We start from the raw sequence: 18,015 nt of genomic DNA, 5'->3' as shown, positions 1-18,015 counted from the left end.
CTTGCAGAAACAGATGCAAAACTTCTTTAAAGAATACGCTCTCAACCCAAGTCACAAAGGATTTCCACAAACAAAATACAGCTTTCAGTAAATTAATAGACTAAAGTCACAAAGTTTAAATGGGAACAATCTACCTTGAGCCAAATTCTACAGACAAAATAGCAGAACTTCTCTCCCCCAAAACTTCAGATAATATAATCATTTACTAAAACTTCAGTATGTTTAGGATGTTAAAGACTTGAAAGAAATTAAAACCATAAGAATAAGACAGTATAAAAATGCAGTTAAAAAAGTAGGATGTGTATAAATAAGAAAAATGCAGCCACTGAAATCAGAAACTTATTCTATGGTTTCAACAGTATATTAGATACCACTGTAGAGAGTACCAGTGAATTGGAAAAGAGACTTGGGGAAATCACTCCGATGGCATCAGAGAAATCAAGAGTGCTTAAACATGAAAGAGTAGTTCTAAGACAAAAAAAGATAGGATAACAGAGCTCAGTATACATCCAGAGTTGCAGAGCCAACAACTGAGCCTTCTTTCGAGTTGCTTAAACAGCTTTCTCCAAAGTTCCTAATATCATGCTTATGGCATATAGAACATGAATGTACTGATCTCTTTTTCATTTCATATGAATTATCTCTGCTATTCTCTTTTTGGTTATTGGATAAAAGCTTTTGGCGGGGGTGATATTTTATTTCAAAGGTGACTTCTCCTAAATTGTAGTAACTTCTCTTTGAAGAGAACTCAGACTTCAATGGTTGCTGCTCAAGAGTATGCAGCTAATCTAAAATGTCAAACACCCTAACTTATTTCAGTGGATGGAAACAAATGTAAATGGCTACCTTCTGCTTGTGAAATAACTCGTTGTTTAGTATACTTAACCCTAGTAATGCCGCAGATTTATCCTCCATGAAATTCTTAGTTTTGCACAATCATTTCTTATAGAAACATACATAAAACATACCTATTACACATGCATAGAAAACTGGATAAAAATACCTTTAAAATGCCTCAGTATATGTTTCAGGATATTCTTCCACCCATTTTAAAGTACTTTACCTGAGAGAGTAAGCAAAAAGGGAAGAAGTTGTCCTAGTCTTGACAATAAAGAATTGTTGACATATGATCAATCAAGACTTCTCTTCTCTCTCATTACCTAATGATCATTTGATTTTAGTGCAATTAAATTTTATTGACTTTCAATGGAGTACATGACATGATATAATAAAGCACATATTTGTAATACAGATAAGGATAGGCTAGGAGGCAACTAAATGCTATTATACCTAACAAATGGCTTTAAAGAATAAGAAAAGCAAATGGAATATTCGAAATGATGTGAATTTGCTATGCTTTTCAGTTATCACAGAGAAGATGTCTTTATAGAAGAAGATGTCTTGTATAAAAGGAAACAGAAAGTATAGGGTTTAGTTCTGGCTTTAACTAAACCACATATAAATCAATTAACTTCTGGGGCTCAGTTTTTCTTCTCTGTAAATAAATGCTGTGGGGAGCAAGGTGGGCTCAATGAATTCTGAAGTTTTTTAGCTTTATAATTCTTTTGGGTACAACATAATATTTTCTTGAAACATTAAATTATGTTATAAATATTCAAAATTTAAGGTAATTAAAAGCCCCATATTATCTTAAATTATACATATAAAGCATTTAAGGAACATACAATAAAAATTACTTTATTTCAACTGTAAGTATTATGAAAACTCCACCACATTAATTCATGCCACAAATACCGTACCATATTATCTTGTTATAGATGTTAAAAATAATATTTTTATTCTAAAATAAACCATGCTGTACTACATATGTTGTAAACTAGCAACATCTTAAGGAACATATCGTCAAAATCATTTTGTATCAAACTTAAATTTACTTCAGATTTTACCATTAAACTTTTTTGTGTAAACAATTAATTTAAAAAAGCCAGCATGAAACTTTCAAGCCTAAAAGAAAACTAACAAATCTCTTAAAAGTTATGGGTTACAATACATTTTAAAAATTAAGAACTGGGGCGTACGGGTGGCTCCGTCAGTTACGCGTCCGACTTCGGCTCAGGTCACGATCTCGTGGTTTGTGATTTCCAGCCCTGCGTCCGGCTCTGTGCTGACAGCTCAGAGCCTGGAGCCTGCTTCGAATTCCATGTCTCCCTCTCTCTCTGCCCCTGTGCTGCTTGCACTCTGTCTCTGTCTCTCAAAACGTGAATCAGCATTAAAAAATTTTTTTTAATTAAAAATCACTTTTAGGGAAAAGAGATTTTTACTTTATCCAAACCTTTTTCTGATTTTTATTTTTTAAATATTTCAGCAAACACAGGAAAAATCAGTGATCAGAAAACACACAGAAAGTATCCAACAACACTGTTGATCTCACTTCCCCCCAAATACTAACTGTGCCATTGACATTTTCCCTAGCATATTATTTGATTTCATATTTGTTATCTGCAATTTATTGAGTCCAGATTGTCTATAAGGGTCTTAATTTTGAAACAGAATAAAATCTTTGACGTTTCCTTCCAGTCACGTGATGGCCTCTAGGTAGGGAAGCGTGTTACCACAGACACTAAATATTATGTAGATGCAAAAAACCTAACAGAACCCGCTGTATCCTTCCCATTCTTGGCATGATCAATGAGAGCGATTTCTTAAGTGGAAACCATGCAATGATGCTCTTTGATTAAAAGGGAAACAGTCACAGTTTAAGCTGACACTTGCTTCCTTGCTGAATTGCCCTCCTAGGTCAATAATTTTGGGATAACATTTGGTGTGTACGTAACAGCAAAAGCCCCTTCCCAGTATGTATTTTTTCTGCTGCTTTAATGACTTTGCAGTGAAAAGAACTGCAAAGTACTGTAGAAATATGAGTTACTGTTGTTTAGGAGATTAATGATCTGGATTTTCTGAGGCTTTGTTGTGATTTTCAAAGTAGTGGTAAGCACGATTTGTTGAAGCTGGAAGGCTGGGGCTTTTCTACGGGATGCTAATTGCCACTAGAAACCTTCCTCTCAAAATAGAGGTTCGGAAGAAAGCAGGTGACGAAGATATCCTTTCGCAGATCATCTGATCTTTTCTTTCACGAGCCCACGAGCATTTTCATGGCAAGGTATTAACATTTTCCATCGAAGAGATAAGTGGATTTACAATGCCGAAGAGTAACGATCTGGTCGAGTAGGCTGCTCAGGCTGCCATGATAAAACAGAATGGGGGACTTAAACAGGAGAAATTAATGTTCCCACAGTTCTGGACGCTTGGAGTCCTAGGTCAAGGTGCAGCAGAATCAGTTTCTGGTGAGGGTTTCTTCCTGGCTTGCGGATGGCTGCCTTGCTCGTGTCCTCACTTAGCTCCTGGAGAGAGCAAGCTAGCTCGCTGGCATCTCGTCTTACAACAGCAATCCTGTGGAACCAAGGCCTCACCCTTACGATCCCAAGTAACCTTAATTACTACTTTAGAGTTCCCATCGCCAGATAAAGTCACATGGGGGGGGGTGGGGCTTCAACATATGAACTTGGGGAGAAACACACATTCAGTCTGTAACACGTGGGTGCAAGCTCCCTCTCTAAGATTTAGTAACTGTGTAACCTGAGCAAATCAATTTCATATTCTAAACTCTCCAATGCCTCATCTGTACAACGGGGTTAATGATCCCTCCTATACAGGGAATTAAAAGAGATAATGTATATTTTAGAGTATTTTTATAAACTGTGAAGTATTAATATATATACGTGTAATTTTTTTGGCTAAAGAAAACGTTTATATGTGAGTATGTCTGTGAGATAATATTTTAAAAAAATTTTTAAAAATATTTTATTTATGAGAGAGTGAAAGCAGGGGAGGGGCAGGGGAGGCAGGGGATCTGAAGAGGCCTCTGTGCTGGAGTCCAACGCGGGGCTCAAACTCACAAACTGTGAGATAGTGACCTGGGCTGAAGTCGAATGCTCAACCGACTGAGCCACCCAGGTGCCCCAATAACTTCTTAATTTCTTTCTACAAGGTTTTTATTTATTTTTAAGTGTTTTTATTTATTTTGAGAGCAAGAAAGCATGAGCAGGAGAGGGGCAGAGAGAAAAAGAGAGAATCCTGAGCAGGCTCCATGATGTAAGTGCAGAGCCCAATATGGGCTGGATGTCCTAAACCGTGAGATCATGATCTAAGCTTAGATCAAGAGTCAGACCGACTGAGCCACCCAGGTGCACAAGAAAGTCTTTAAAAACATTCCATTTTCATTTATAAGGGCAAATGTATACCTAAAAATAGTTTTAAAAGGATCTCTTAATATCATTTAGAGTGTTTACACAGGATAATGCATCACTAGCATAAAAGGTGGAAAGAATGTACATTATTACAGAGATAATTCCACACGTGTGGCTAAAGTGTGCTTCAATCTCATGTAATGAACTCATACTTGGAGGCACTAATTTGTACTCCTTGTATTTAAAGCAACGTACTAGAAACCATGCTCTCACTGAAACATGGGAAAACGTAAAAGTGAATGAAACAACTTGGCTTTCTATGGCATTGACTTTGAAAATCTGATTAAGACAGATGTCTTTAGCTGATCGTTCTTCAATGTCACGTTGTCATACTTCCCATCAGCAAGATGTTTTAAAGGCGTTCGATTAATATTGCATGCCAGAACTGAAATTACATCCTTTGTCGTTCGGTTCCTAATGGCGCAAGTGATATCTATCAAGTAGTGTTTTATGAAGCGTGCGTGATTTTTATTGCAGGCTGTTTTCACAAATCTTCTTCAGGTTTCGGAAAGACTGCTTAGGGTTTACAATAAATAGGCCCTTCTGCTGAAAATCAGGATGATTCTTTTAAAACTGAGGTGAAGTCTGGATTATTAGAATTTACTTATCAATAAAAAAATCCTCTGCCGGAATCTGTTGTATTCCCACGTGCGTGGTCTTGAATATATCTGCTTTGCCTGAATATTTTACTAAATCGCTTGTTATACACAAAATACGTGCCAAGCACACATCACTCACAAAACCTTCATCAGTGTGCATGTGCATTATCTTCGAGTAAGGAAAGCGTGTGGATGTGGATGCAGTTCACACTATTTTACACTCACTGGGTTTGTGCTACAGAAGTATGTATTTTATTTTCTAAATATAATCACTAATTTATTTTTTTAACTTCATTTATTTTGAGAGAGAGAATGTATGCATGTGACTGGGGGAGGGGCAGAGAGAGAGGGAGAGAAGGAATCTCAAGCAGGCTCCAGGCTGTCTGCACAGAGCCCGACAGGGGGCTCAATCCCACGAACTGTGAGATCACGACCTGAGTTGAAATCAAGAGTTGGACGCTCCAAGACTGAGGCCCCCAGATGCCCCAATTACCAATTTATTTTTAAGAGAAATTAGTGTCCTGACATTAATTTCAAAATTTCTGAAACTCGGTATCAAACATGTCATTTTCATTTATTAAAGACCCCAAATCATAATATAATCTTCCATATATATAAGTTAGGACATTACAAGTGAAAACAAGAAATTTTTGTATTTGATATATATGTATATATATGTACGTATATATGTATATATATGCATGTATGTGTATGTGCATACACATATACACATATATGTATGTATATACATATGTGTATGTGCATATACACATATGTATACATATGTGTATATGTATATATGTATGTGTATGTATATATGTATACACACATATGTATATACATATGTATGTGTATATATGTATGTATGTATACACATGTGTATGTGTACATATGTATATATGTGTGTATATATATATACACATACACACACGATACCATATATATATTGCTCTGAACATAAACCAACAAATGTAAACTCCTGACTCTATCTTTAATATATTCTAGTCTTTCATTTATAAATGAAATAAATTTTATTTATAAAATTAAGGGGGACAGATTATGATTTCTAATATCTTTTCCCAGTTAAAAAAAATTCCATAATTCTCTAGTGTTTTTTATGTGTGTGTGTGTGTGTGTACGTGTATGTGTCTGTGTGTACGTGCACATACACACAGTTTAAAGCTTTGGATGCTAACTTCTAAGTATCCCATGCTATTACACGTTATTTTGGATTTTATAAAATATAAATGTACTCAAGAGTTTGGGCATCTGCGTGCCTGGTCTCTTTCTCTTCCTCTGCTGTGTAGCTATGGTGGCCGTGAAGACCCTGAGCCCCAAGGCCGAGGTGCCCAAGCCCAGGTGGCCCAAGGGCTGCAGGATGCTCTGAGGACCAACTCGGGGCCTAAGGGCACCATGAAAATTTGTGCTTCTGGAGACATCAAGCTTACTAAGTACGGCAACGTGCTGCTTCGTAAAATGCAAATTCAACACCCAACAGCCTCCTTACGAGCCAAAGTAGCCCAAGGTGACATGACTGGTGAGTGAGCCATCCCCAGCGTCCTCATCGTTGGAGCGCTGGTCAAACAGGTGGATCTCTACATTTCTGAAGTTCTTTGTACCAGAATAACAACAGTCAGATTTGAATCTGCAAAGGAAAAGGTACTTCCGTTCTGGAACAAGTCAAAGCGAGCAAAGAAATGGACAGGGTAACACAGAGTGTTGGCCAGAATACCTCCACATACTAAAGCTCACGCTGAATGTGCTACCGTCCTAAGAGAGGCTGTGGTGGACTCCATCTGGGCCGTTACAAAACAAGATGAACCTACTGACTTCTTCATGGTTGAGGTTAAGGAGATGAAGCGTAAATCTGAAACCAATACAAGCTTCATCAGAGGTCTTGTTTTGGACCAAAGGGCCTGGCATCCTGATGTGAAAAAAAGGACGGTTCATAATCCTCACATGTGCCATGTGTCATAAGAATGTCAAAAAAAATAAGCGAATTCTTGTCTTTCACAAGAATGCAGAGGAGAGAAAGAAAGTAGTAAAAGCGGAAAGAAAATTCTTTGAAGATATAATTTAAAAAATGATAGAGCTGAAAAAGAAAGTCTGTGTGGACTCAGAGAAAAGATCTGTTGTCATTTAATCGAGGGAATGGACTGTTTTCCTTAGATGCTCTTGCAAAAGAAGGCATAGCAGCTCTGTGCAGAGCTAAAGGGAGAACTGTGGAAAGGCTGATTCTTGCCTGTGGGAGGGTAGCTTTACATTCTTTGGATGACCCAAATCCCGATTGTTTGGGACATGCTGGTCTTGTCTATGAGGATACATTGGGAGAAGAGAAGTTCACCTTCATTGAGAAATGTTAACAATATTGGCCAAAGGACCAAATAAGCACACGCTTACTCAAGTCAAGGATACAGTAAGAGATGGCTTGAGGGCTGTTGAAAATTCTATGGCTGATGGCTGTGTCATCCGGGGGCTGGTGCAGGGGTGGTGGCAATGGCAGAAGCCCTGATCATAAGCCTGGTATAAAGGGGAAGCCCAACCTGGTATTCAAGCATTTGGTAACGTGCTGCTCATGATTGCCATGGTTCTTGCCCAGAGCTCTGGTTTTGACGTTCCAGTGAATTGAAATTCAAGCTAGAGCAGAGCGTTCAGAATCTGGTGAACTTGTAGGTGTGGACTTGAACACAGGTGGGCCAGTGGTGGCAACAGACATTGGCCCAGGGGATAACTATTGTGTGAAGAAACAGCTTCTTCACTCCTGCACTGTGACAGCCACCAACGTTCTCCAGGTTGATGAGACCACAGGAACTGCAATATCTTCTCCAGGAGGTTGAACTGAAGCATTTCCCCTGTATCATCTGAACCATGAAGACGCGATGATCTTAAGAAAGGAGCTACGGAATTTTTGTCCCAACTTCAAATGATTTGCAAAGGAATTTCCCCTATGAAGGGGAGAATGCTGGCATCCACCCAAATCCTTAAGTTCTGGAATTATAATTACAGCATTTTTTAAACTGCACTGCAGTATACACACATAAAACAGGCCATTTTTACCAATGATCATGCTGTTTGCTTTAGCTTCTCTGATCCAAAAAGTGCATGTTAGAAAAGCACATGTGATCTACCTTGTTATTCAATATTCCTTCAAAAACAAAGCAAAAACATCTACTCAAGATAAAACAATTGATCAAAGACATTATAAAGGCAAATAGCAAAGGGTTTATTCTGGGATGTGTCTCCCTTGGGCTGTATCTCCATAGTTGATGTGAGATAAAGCTGGCTCTATCTCTCCCGAGTTAGCTGCGGTCTTTAGGGATCTCACAGACACGTGGCTTTTGCCAACTATATGTCTGTTACAAAGGAGAATAAAAATATTAACATTAAGATCGACAGTCTTATCCAGTGTTGCCCTGCACATTCATCTTGTTTGGATAATTGCACATTTAAAATTAGAGTCTACTTATCTGGTTCTAGACATTAGGGAATAATGCGCATGGAAAAGGGTTTTCAGATTCTAATTCCCCATGGCAGATCACTGCAATTCTCATTAATTCTATAAGGAAGAACTTGCCTCTCCTTCAATGTTTACTTGAATTTTTTCTGCTGTATGTGGTTCACTGAAGGAATGGCAATAGTTCACTTTAAAAACATTCTCTCCATTAGCAAGAATCGATTTTCTAAAGCATTCCAACACGTCCATATCCAGTCTATAACAAGTCCTTTAACCCCTAATGCTCAAAAAAACCTGTGTGCTTAAAAGATAATGCTTACTGCAAGAAAGAAGAAAAAGAGAAAAAGAAAAAAAGAAAGAAAAGGCAACTATGTATTTTTCTATTTTATTTATTTATTTGTTTATTTATCTATAGCTAGCCATGAGTAAATTACTTTACCCAGTAATTCTCAAAAGGAGTTACTACACATCTAAAAGAGAGTTGCTAAAAATCTAGAATCTATAAAATGTAACTTTATACATCCTAAATGCAAAAGTGGGAGGCACCATGGGAGGGAGAAATCCATGGAGGAAATTTACACTCATTAAAGTTTATTAAATTCATTAGGCTATGTACTCAACATACATTATTTTATTTAATTCCACAGCCATTTATAATCTGTCACTACTTATTCCTATTTCATAAGCAAGGAAAGAAAGTTCTGAGAAATTAACAAGTCTGAAAATGGTCACAGAATAGGACTCCAAAGCTTTTCATACTAATTTATACAGGAATAATTATTTTTGTCAGTTTTGATTTAGATATTTGTCAAGAAGAAAATGGAGATGAAAGGTCAGCTTTAAGATTGTACTGCAGACTCTGGAAACATTGGCCTTAAACTTAACACATTATAGCAGATGTACTTAACAGATATACACAGAACATTCCATCCAAAAACTACAGAATGCACACTGTTCTCAGTGCATATGGGACATCTCCAAGATAGATCACAGGTTAGGTTATAAACCAAGTCTTAATAAGTTCAAGAAGACTGAAACCCTATCAAGTTTCTTCCTTAACTGTAATGGTACAAAACCAGAAATCAGTTACAAGAAGAAAACTGGGAAACCCTGAAAAATGTAAAAATTAAATAGTATGTTGCTGAACAACCAATGGGTCAATGAAGAAATCAAATAAGAAATGAACAAATACCTAGAAACAAATGGAAACAGAAATATGATATACCAAAATTTTGGGGTTCTTAAGAGGGAAGATCATAGTAATACAGGCTTACCTCAAAAAAAAACAATCTCAAACAATCTAACTTTACATATAAAAGAGCTACAAAAGAAGAAACAAAGCCCAAAGTCAATAGAAAAAAGGAAATAATAAAGATCAATGAAACTAAAACCTGGTTCTTTGAAAAGATAAAATTGACAAACCATTAGATCAACCAAGAAAAAAAAAGAGAGAGGGTTCTAATTAACAAAGTCAGAAATTAAAGAGAAGTTACAAATAACACCATTGAATTAGAAATGATCATATGAGACTACTCTGAATAACTAGACACCAACAAACTGGACAAACTAGAAGAAATGAATGAATTCTTAAAAAACATACAGGGGCGCCTGGGTGGCTCAGCTGGTTAAGTGTCTGACTTTGGCTCAGGTCATGATCTCATGGTTTGGGAGTTCGAGCCCCGCATTGGGCTCTGGGCTGACAGTTCAGAACCTGGAACCTGCTTCAGATTCTGTGTCTCCCACTCTCTCTGCTCCTCCCCTGCTCACACTCTGTCTCTCTCTCTCAAAAGTAAAATAAAAAAAAAAGTTAAAAAAAACCATACAACAATCTTCTGAGCCGTGAAGAAATAAAAAATCTGATTAACATTAAAAGGCTGAAATCGGTAATCAAATACCTCCTGACAAACAAAAAGTTCAGGACCAGATGGCTTCACCAGTAAATTCTACCAAACATTCAAAGAGGATTTAAAATCTATCCTTCTAAATTCTTCCAAAATATTGAAGAAGAGGGAACACTTCCAAATTCATTTTTGAGGCCAGTGTCACCCTGATATCAAAGCCAGACAAGAAAGCCACAAAAATGGAAAATTATAGGCCAATATCATTGATGAACACAGATGGAAAATTCTCAACAAAATATTAGCAAACTTAATTCAATAATACATTAAAAGGATGATATGCCATGATCAAGTGGAATTTATTCCAGGAATGCAAGTTGGTTCAACATTATATCCATAAAGCAATCAACATGATATAGCACATTAATAAAATGAGGACTAAAAATTCATACGGTCATCTCAGTAGATGCAGAAAAAAAATGTGATGAAATTCGACATCCATTTATGATTAAAAATTCTTAACCAAGTGGGCATAAAGGGAATATACCTCAACATTATACAGGCCACAGATGATAAATCCACAGTTGATACCATACTCAATGGTAAAAAGCTGAAAGCTCTCCCTCTAAGACCAGGAAATAGATAAGGAGGCCCACTTTTGTCATTTTTATTCAACATAGTATTGAAATTCTAGCCATAGCAACTAGGCAAGAAGAAGAAAGAAAAGGCATCCAAATTGGAAAGACAATAGTAAAACCGTCACTTTTTGCAGATGACATGATACTATATACGGAAAACCCTTAAGACCCCACCAAAAAAGTATTAGAATAAATGAATTCAGTAAAGTAGCAGGATTCAAAATCAACATCCAGGAATCTGTAGCATATATATATATATATATATATATATATATATATATATATATGTATGTATGTATATATGTATGTATATATATATATATATAAACTAATAATGTATTATCAGAAAGAGAAATAAAAAATTCCATTTATAATCACAACAAAAAGAATAAAATACTTAGGAATGAATTTAACCAAGGAGGTGAAAGATCTGTACATTGAAAATGATAAGACACTGATGAAAGAAACTGAAGACATAAATAAATGAAAAGATTCTATGCTCATCACTGAAAGAATATTGTTTATTTTTTTTAATGTTTATTTATTTTTCAGGAAGAGAGACACAGAGTGTGAACAGGGGAGGGGCAAAGACACAGGGAGACACAGAATCAGAAGCAGGCTCCAGGCTCTGAGCTGTCAGCACAGAGTCTGACATGGGGCTCAAACTCACGCATTGTGAGATTGTGACCTGAGCCGAAGTCAGACGCTTAACCGACTGAGCCACCCAGGTGCCCCTGGAAGAATATTGTTAAAATGTCCATACTACCCAAGGTAATCTACGGATTCAGTGCAATCCCCATCAAAATTCTAATGGAATTTCTCACAGAACCAGAAGAAATAATTCTAAAATTTTTATGGAAACATAAAAGATCCTGAATAGCCAAAGCAATCTTGAGGGAGAAGAACAAAACTGGAGGTATTATGCTCCCCGATTTCAAACTATACCTTGAAGCTATGGTATTATTATAAAAACAGACAGGTAGATCAGGGGGACACAACTGAATTAAACCTACACATATATGGACAATTAATTTAGGGCAAAGGAGCCAAGAACACACAATGGAGAAAGGACAGTCTCTTCAATGATGGTGTTGAAAAAAATGGGCAGCCACATGCCAAAGAATGAAAGTGGACCACTATCTTATACCACACACAAAAATTAATTCAAATGGATTAAATACTTATAAGACCACAGAATTCCTCAACATTGGTCTCAACATCGGTCTTAGCAATATTTTGTGGATGTGACCCCAAAGGCAAGGGAAACAAAAGCAAAAAAATAAATAAACGGGATTACATCAAAATGAAAACCTTCTCCACAATGAAACGAGTCATGATCAAAATGAAAAGGCAATCTACTGAATGGGAGATTCTTGCAAATCACATATCTGACAAGGGATTGATATCCAAAATACACACAAAATTCATATCAATTGACAACAACAAATCAACCTGATTGAAAGATGGACAGAGGAAATAGACATTCTCCCAAAGAAGACGTACTCAAGCGTTAGCAAGGATCGAGAGGAAAAGGAACCCTCGTACACTGTTGGTGGGAATGCAAACTGCTGCAGACACTATGGAAAACGATACAGAGGGCCCTCAAAACATTAGCAAGAGAACTACCATACGACCTAGCAATTTCACTTCTGGGTATTTATCTCAAGAATACAAAAACGCTGATTTAAAAAGATATACATACCCCTATGCGTTCACTGCAGCATTATCTACAATAGCCCAGAAATAGAAACAACCTAAACATCCATCAATGGGTTATATATATTATATTATTATTATATTAGAATATATTATTATTAATTAGTAGTATTGTAATTAATAGTATTGTTTTATTATAATAAAATTATCATAGTATATATTAACATAATATATTAATTAGCAACATTTTGTGGATGTGACCCCAAAGGCAAGGGAAACAAAAGCAAAAAAATAAATAAACGGGATTACATCAAAATGAAAAGCTTCTCCACAATGAAAGGAATCATGATCAAAATGAAAAGGCAATCTACTGAGTGGGAGATTCTTGCAAATCATATATCTGACAAGGGATTAATATCCAAAGTATACACAAAATTCATACCAACAACAATCAACCTTATAATATTAAATTATTATAAATTATGTTAATTATCTTTATAATATATCAATAATTATATAAATTATAATTTATAATGATTTAATATTATAATAATATGTTATAATACTTTTATTATAATAATATAACAATACTATATTATTATTATTATATTATGTATATTATACATAATATACAAAAGCAGGGGAGGGATGGAAAGAGACACACACAGAATCGGAAGCAGGCTCCAGGCTCCAAGCTGTCAGCACAGAACCTGAAGCAGGGATCGAACTCACAAACCATGAGTTCATGACCTGAGCCGAAGTCAGACACGTAACCCACTAAACCACCCAGGGGCCCTGAAACTACGCGACATGTTAAATGAGGAACACAGATAAAAAAATAATGTGGACGTTGTCTTCCAGTTTTATAAAGACAACATTTTTTAGTGTGTAGGCAGTATTTTGTCTCATTTTGAAATTTTCTGAAGCCAGTTCATCTCTTTCTCATGGTAAGAAACCAAAATGTATTAAGTTACAAAATTTTTCTAAAAGTAATCATTCAAAAAACAAAAGAAAACAAAAAGAAACAAGGTCCAAGACAGAATTCCTTTTTTTCTTGTCCTTACAATACATCTTGGGGTTGGCAGGTTATTCTACAAACTCACAATAGTTGCTAATGTAAGCATAAAATATTTTTCCTAACGTGCTTCAGGGATTACCAGAGTTATCAAATCAAACAGTACTACAAAGCACAATCCCATAGGCTCATATTTGATTATCACCACAATTTACAGCCAAATATTTGAGACAGCATTATTAAAAGTTAATGGCCTTCTGGTTTATAAAGAACTGTTAACTCTTTAACTTCTCCCATCCAAGTACTAACCAGGCCCGACCCTGCTTAGCTTCTGAGATCAGACGAGATCGGGCGCATTCAGGGTAGTATGGCCGGAGACTTAACTCTTTAACTTCCGACCTTCATTATATTACTTCCACGTTTACATTTTAGCAAGGACATCAAAATAGGGTCAAGTTCATATGTGACAGTCAAAACAAAATAATATCTGCTTCCCTTATAATTTCTTCCTTCTTACCTATCATGTGAAAACACAGGATAATTCTAATTTTTTTAACCGTATGCATGTAATAAAAACAGAGTGTGAGAACAGGATAAAAGTCCAATTTACGTGATCACATTCAAGAACTGTCTTTTTGGCATGATAGCGCGATTAGAGGGATCACACCTTACATACATCCCTTGGCTTAAAAAATGTTCACCAGAATCAACGGACAAAGACACGTGACCTCAAACGCTTCCTCAAGCAAATCGGAAGGTATTCTAACAAAGAATACTGATTAACTTTCAAACAACGAAGTTCACGAAACCCAAGCTAGAGGTAACACATCACTGTACAAAAACGAAAAGTGACCTCAGAAACACTCTTAAGATTCAAAAATGTACCGCACATAATCAGCATTCAAAGCGAGATCACCGGGTTTAAGCGGTAAGCACGTTGCTGTGGCACTGAGTGACAAAGCAGGTAAGTTTGACGATGAGGCTGTGATGTCTGCCATGCCTTCATTCATGCTTGCTGCTCACAAGGACCAGCGTTAATGAAAGCGCTTTCTGATTTCAAGGCAGGTCAGAAATTTGAAGATTTATAACGGGGTACGGCGAAGGGAGCTGTCAAAAAGGGAAGTGACACTCACAATGAAATGGTCACATAATGATCTAGTTTTCATCCTAATTGGGAAAAAAAGAAAAAAAAAATCTTTGTGAAGAGCCTGGCAAATGTTGTTGGGAAAAGAGGCTCACAACAAAAGAGGAAGGGAAAGGAAAAAAAAAAATAGTGCTTGTGGGGGTTATTTCTTCAAAGAATTACGGAAGAGGTCAGCGATGATGTGGTACCCAAGGAGACAGTGAATTTAGTAGATAGAGTACCTTCCTTTAAGGGCTTTATTCCCCTTTCATTTAGAATATAGAAAGGAGCCAGAACAAGACAAAAGACAAGGAAAGAACCAAACTTCCAAAATAGCATTACGCTACATTATTAATAGTGTCATATTAAGAGAAATGACGGCTCTCAAAAGAGTACTTTTGTCTCTACTTACTTTAATTAAACTCCCTAGGCTTTAAAGCAAATTTGGAACTTTCTTTTAAACAGAAAAAAAAAAAAAAAACATCACGACTGATTAAGATTTGATTTCTGTCCTCTAATGGTCCTCAAGCACAGTTATATCCTATTCAAAGCAATAGAAACGGCGGCGGCAAAAACAAACCTCATCAAGCAATTTTCCCAAGACAGCGAAGATTTCAGCCTCTGCCCCTCTCCCTTTCTCACAGATAAATTAGTTCCTAGTGTGCCAACTTCCTTCCAGCAGGCACCGATCCATTACATTGAAACGATCCATGACATTGAAACATTACAACAAAAGTATACTAGTATGAGTGTTTCCGTTAACTTTCTCTATACCAGATTACCATAACAAGTTTGCTTCAAAATAAACCGAGGAGATTTGAAAAAAAAAATCAGCGCCAAGTATGAGCTCTGAAAATGAACACAGATAGCACATCTCTATTGCGTGGACACAATTTTAAAAATCCATTCTAGCCAACGTAATGTCATGATTCTTGACCTAACACACCTTAAAGGAATCATATTTCTTGTCTTCTCCATGTGCATTGCCAATCTGTGCAAAACGGAAGTCATCCCCTTTCATGCATATACCCTGCCCAACCCATCATTTCCTTCTCGACCATTTCACTTCTCCACTGAAGTCACCATTTTCTACTTGAAGGTTTGATGATTTTTCTGGCTTTTACCCTCTTTGATCGTTTGTATTTAATCATCAACGAGTTTGCTGTTAGCTGATTAAAACCATACCTTGATTATGTGTCCTCCACTTGATTCCCATTACCCTTATCATCCCTCCCTCTCTCATTTATTAAATAAAAACCCTCGTCTGCTGACTAAGTATAAACCCTGCAAAAAAGTGTATGCTGACATTTTTGTCTATTGACTCTCTCCATGCCGGTCTATCCCGCTTACAATAGACAACTTCGTTTTCTTAAGTGTATTCTTCTTGAATCAACAATGGTTCATTGCTGCCAAATCACAAGTGCCAATTTTATTTCCCCAATAACGTTCCAGTACTTTGGAGAGACGGACACAGAAGACAGGTTGATTGGACTGAAGGAGCTTATGCTGTTTTTGGAGATAGGACTTCCATCCTTGAAGCAGCTACAACACAGATCTCAGGCAAGTGCCAAAAAATAATTTAAAAAAACCAACCCAAACTATAGGGGGAAAACAAACATGGAAGCCTTTGCTCTGTGCTGGGGTTAGTTAACCTTAGGTAAACTGAAGGGAGAAGCAAAGATATAAGCAAGTCAAATCGGCTATGATAGAGAACAGCTGGAGATGAGCGACAACACTGGTTTGGAAAATAAGTGAAGAACAAAGTGAGACCAACTGACGACTTTAAAATCCAAGTAGGAGAATTTTTACTTGATATGGTAAAGCCATGCAGAGGTTCCTCAGAAGAGATTTATTACGAGGAAAGAAGTCGAAGGATGATTAACCCGGGGACTCGCCTAGGGTCTAAGGACCTTGTGACAGCATTTGGCTGAAGTGATGACTGTCTTTGTAAGTGTGGGGGCTGAACAGACTCATTTGGTAATGGTTCATTCATTCATTCCACATATACCTACTGGGCACTTACCACAGAATGAGGGACACGTTAGTTAAAAAAAGTAGGTTTTCGCTAGGTTGATAATGGTTTAGAAATTTTTACACATTAGGATGTCTTGTTGAGATATCTTAGAGGCTGCTGAGTATTTGAGGAATTGAAAGGAGAGCTGAAACTGGAAAAAAAAGAAGTGCGTTACTTATTTGCCTGATAAACATAGCTATTAGTGTTTAAAGCAGATTATACTCCTCAAATTTATATATATTTTCTTCCGGATTCATTGTATGTTCTATGTCGTTCTATGGATCCACTTGATGATGACTCCATCACTATTTCTGAAATTAACTATTACAGTTTCCTATGTAACCTACTGAAGGCTTAAAAATTCCTTGTAGATATTCATTCCTTCATTATAGCAATCCTACAGAACGGGGGGGGGGGGGGGGGGGAGGGGGTCTTCATTCAAATGCTTAATATCTTTAGAAATGCCTCCCGGGCTGATATTCCATCCAATTCCAACGAGTAAGACACAAATTACCTCCTTCATTTATTTATTGATCGCTTCATTCAATAATTCATACAAAGACATATACATTGAATGCCTCCAGTATTTCAGGTACCTGCCAGGTACTGGTGATTCAATGTTCGGTTAAACAGATAGTTTCCTGCCCTTTGGCAGCTCCCACTGTGTCTGACTCCAAAGCTTTTTTCCTACACTGCCCTCCCACTCTTGGGTATAAACATACAAAGAGATTAAACACTATCCGGTAAATTATCGAAGAGATGAAATATGCTCACTTCTGAAAGAGTCACACGAGGCTTTTCTGATAAAACAATGCTGGAGTTATCCCCAGGCATGCATATTTCGGGCAGGAGAGCAGACAGAGGAGATTCCAGGACAACTGGGAAAGAAGCAAAACCAAGAAGATGACGTGATGTGCAGAAAAGCCGTAGGTCACGTTGGCTAGGGCGTGATGGGTGGGGGAGGCGCTGGGAGAGGGCAGGCGGAAGGCAAATGACTTAGGAGATGAAGTCGGAAACATAGGACGGAGAAAGATTTCGATGAGCCTTGCCTTGTGTACGGGTTACAGAATTCACACACATATGGTACTGGCACCAGGAAGGTGCTTGAGTGGTTTGAAGCAAATGAATGACAAGGTCTGAGATGCATTTTATGAAGATCACTTTGGCACCAGCATGGGGGATGGATGTGGGGTGAGTGAGTGAGTGAGTGAGTGTGTGTGTGTGTGTGTGTGTGTGTGTGTGTTATGTTTGCACGAGTGGTGAGGGATGAAGGTTAGTAGGTATTTGTTCGCACTACTGCATGGAGTCCATAAACCCAAGCCCATGACGGGGATAAAGATGTGGGGCCACATTTAAAAGATAATTAAGAGGCAGAATAAACTGATTACCTTAGCAACAGATTAAATGCAG

The 18,015-nt window shown here is 37.2% G+C and overlaps 1 protein-coding gene and 1 pseudogene across 13 annotated transcripts in view; one reads left to right on the top strand and one right to left on the bottom strand.

The window, feature by feature from the left end:
- The window catches only part of TENM3 (teneurin transmembrane protein 3), a 1,304,603-nt gene that overhangs the window by 207,091 nt on the left and 1,079,497 nt on the right, over positions 1-18,015 (bottom strand). Inside the window, exon 1 of one of the 13 annotated variants that reach the window (XM_045056774.1) lies at positions 16,615-16,986. The exons of the other annotated variants lie outside the window; for them this stretch is intronic. The gene's annotated coding sequence lies outside the window, so the exon portion shown is untranslated. Of the gene's footprint in view, positions 1-16,614; positions 16,987-18,015 lie in introns of those variants that run through there. 13 annotated transcript variants of the gene reach the window in all.
- LOC109498709 lies at positions 3,161-7,805 on the top strand (annotated as a pseudogene).

This window comes from Felis catus, chromosome B1 (genome assembly GCF_018350175.1).
Source record: "Felis catus isolate Fca126 chromosome B1, F.catus_Fca126_mat1.0, whole genome shotgun sequence".
In the NCBI taxonomy this organism is placed as follows: domain Eukaryota; kingdom Metazoa; phylum Chordata; class Mammalia; order Carnivora; family Felidae; genus Felis; species Felis catus.
This window is presented reverse-complemented; position numbering and strand designations above follow the sequence as displayed.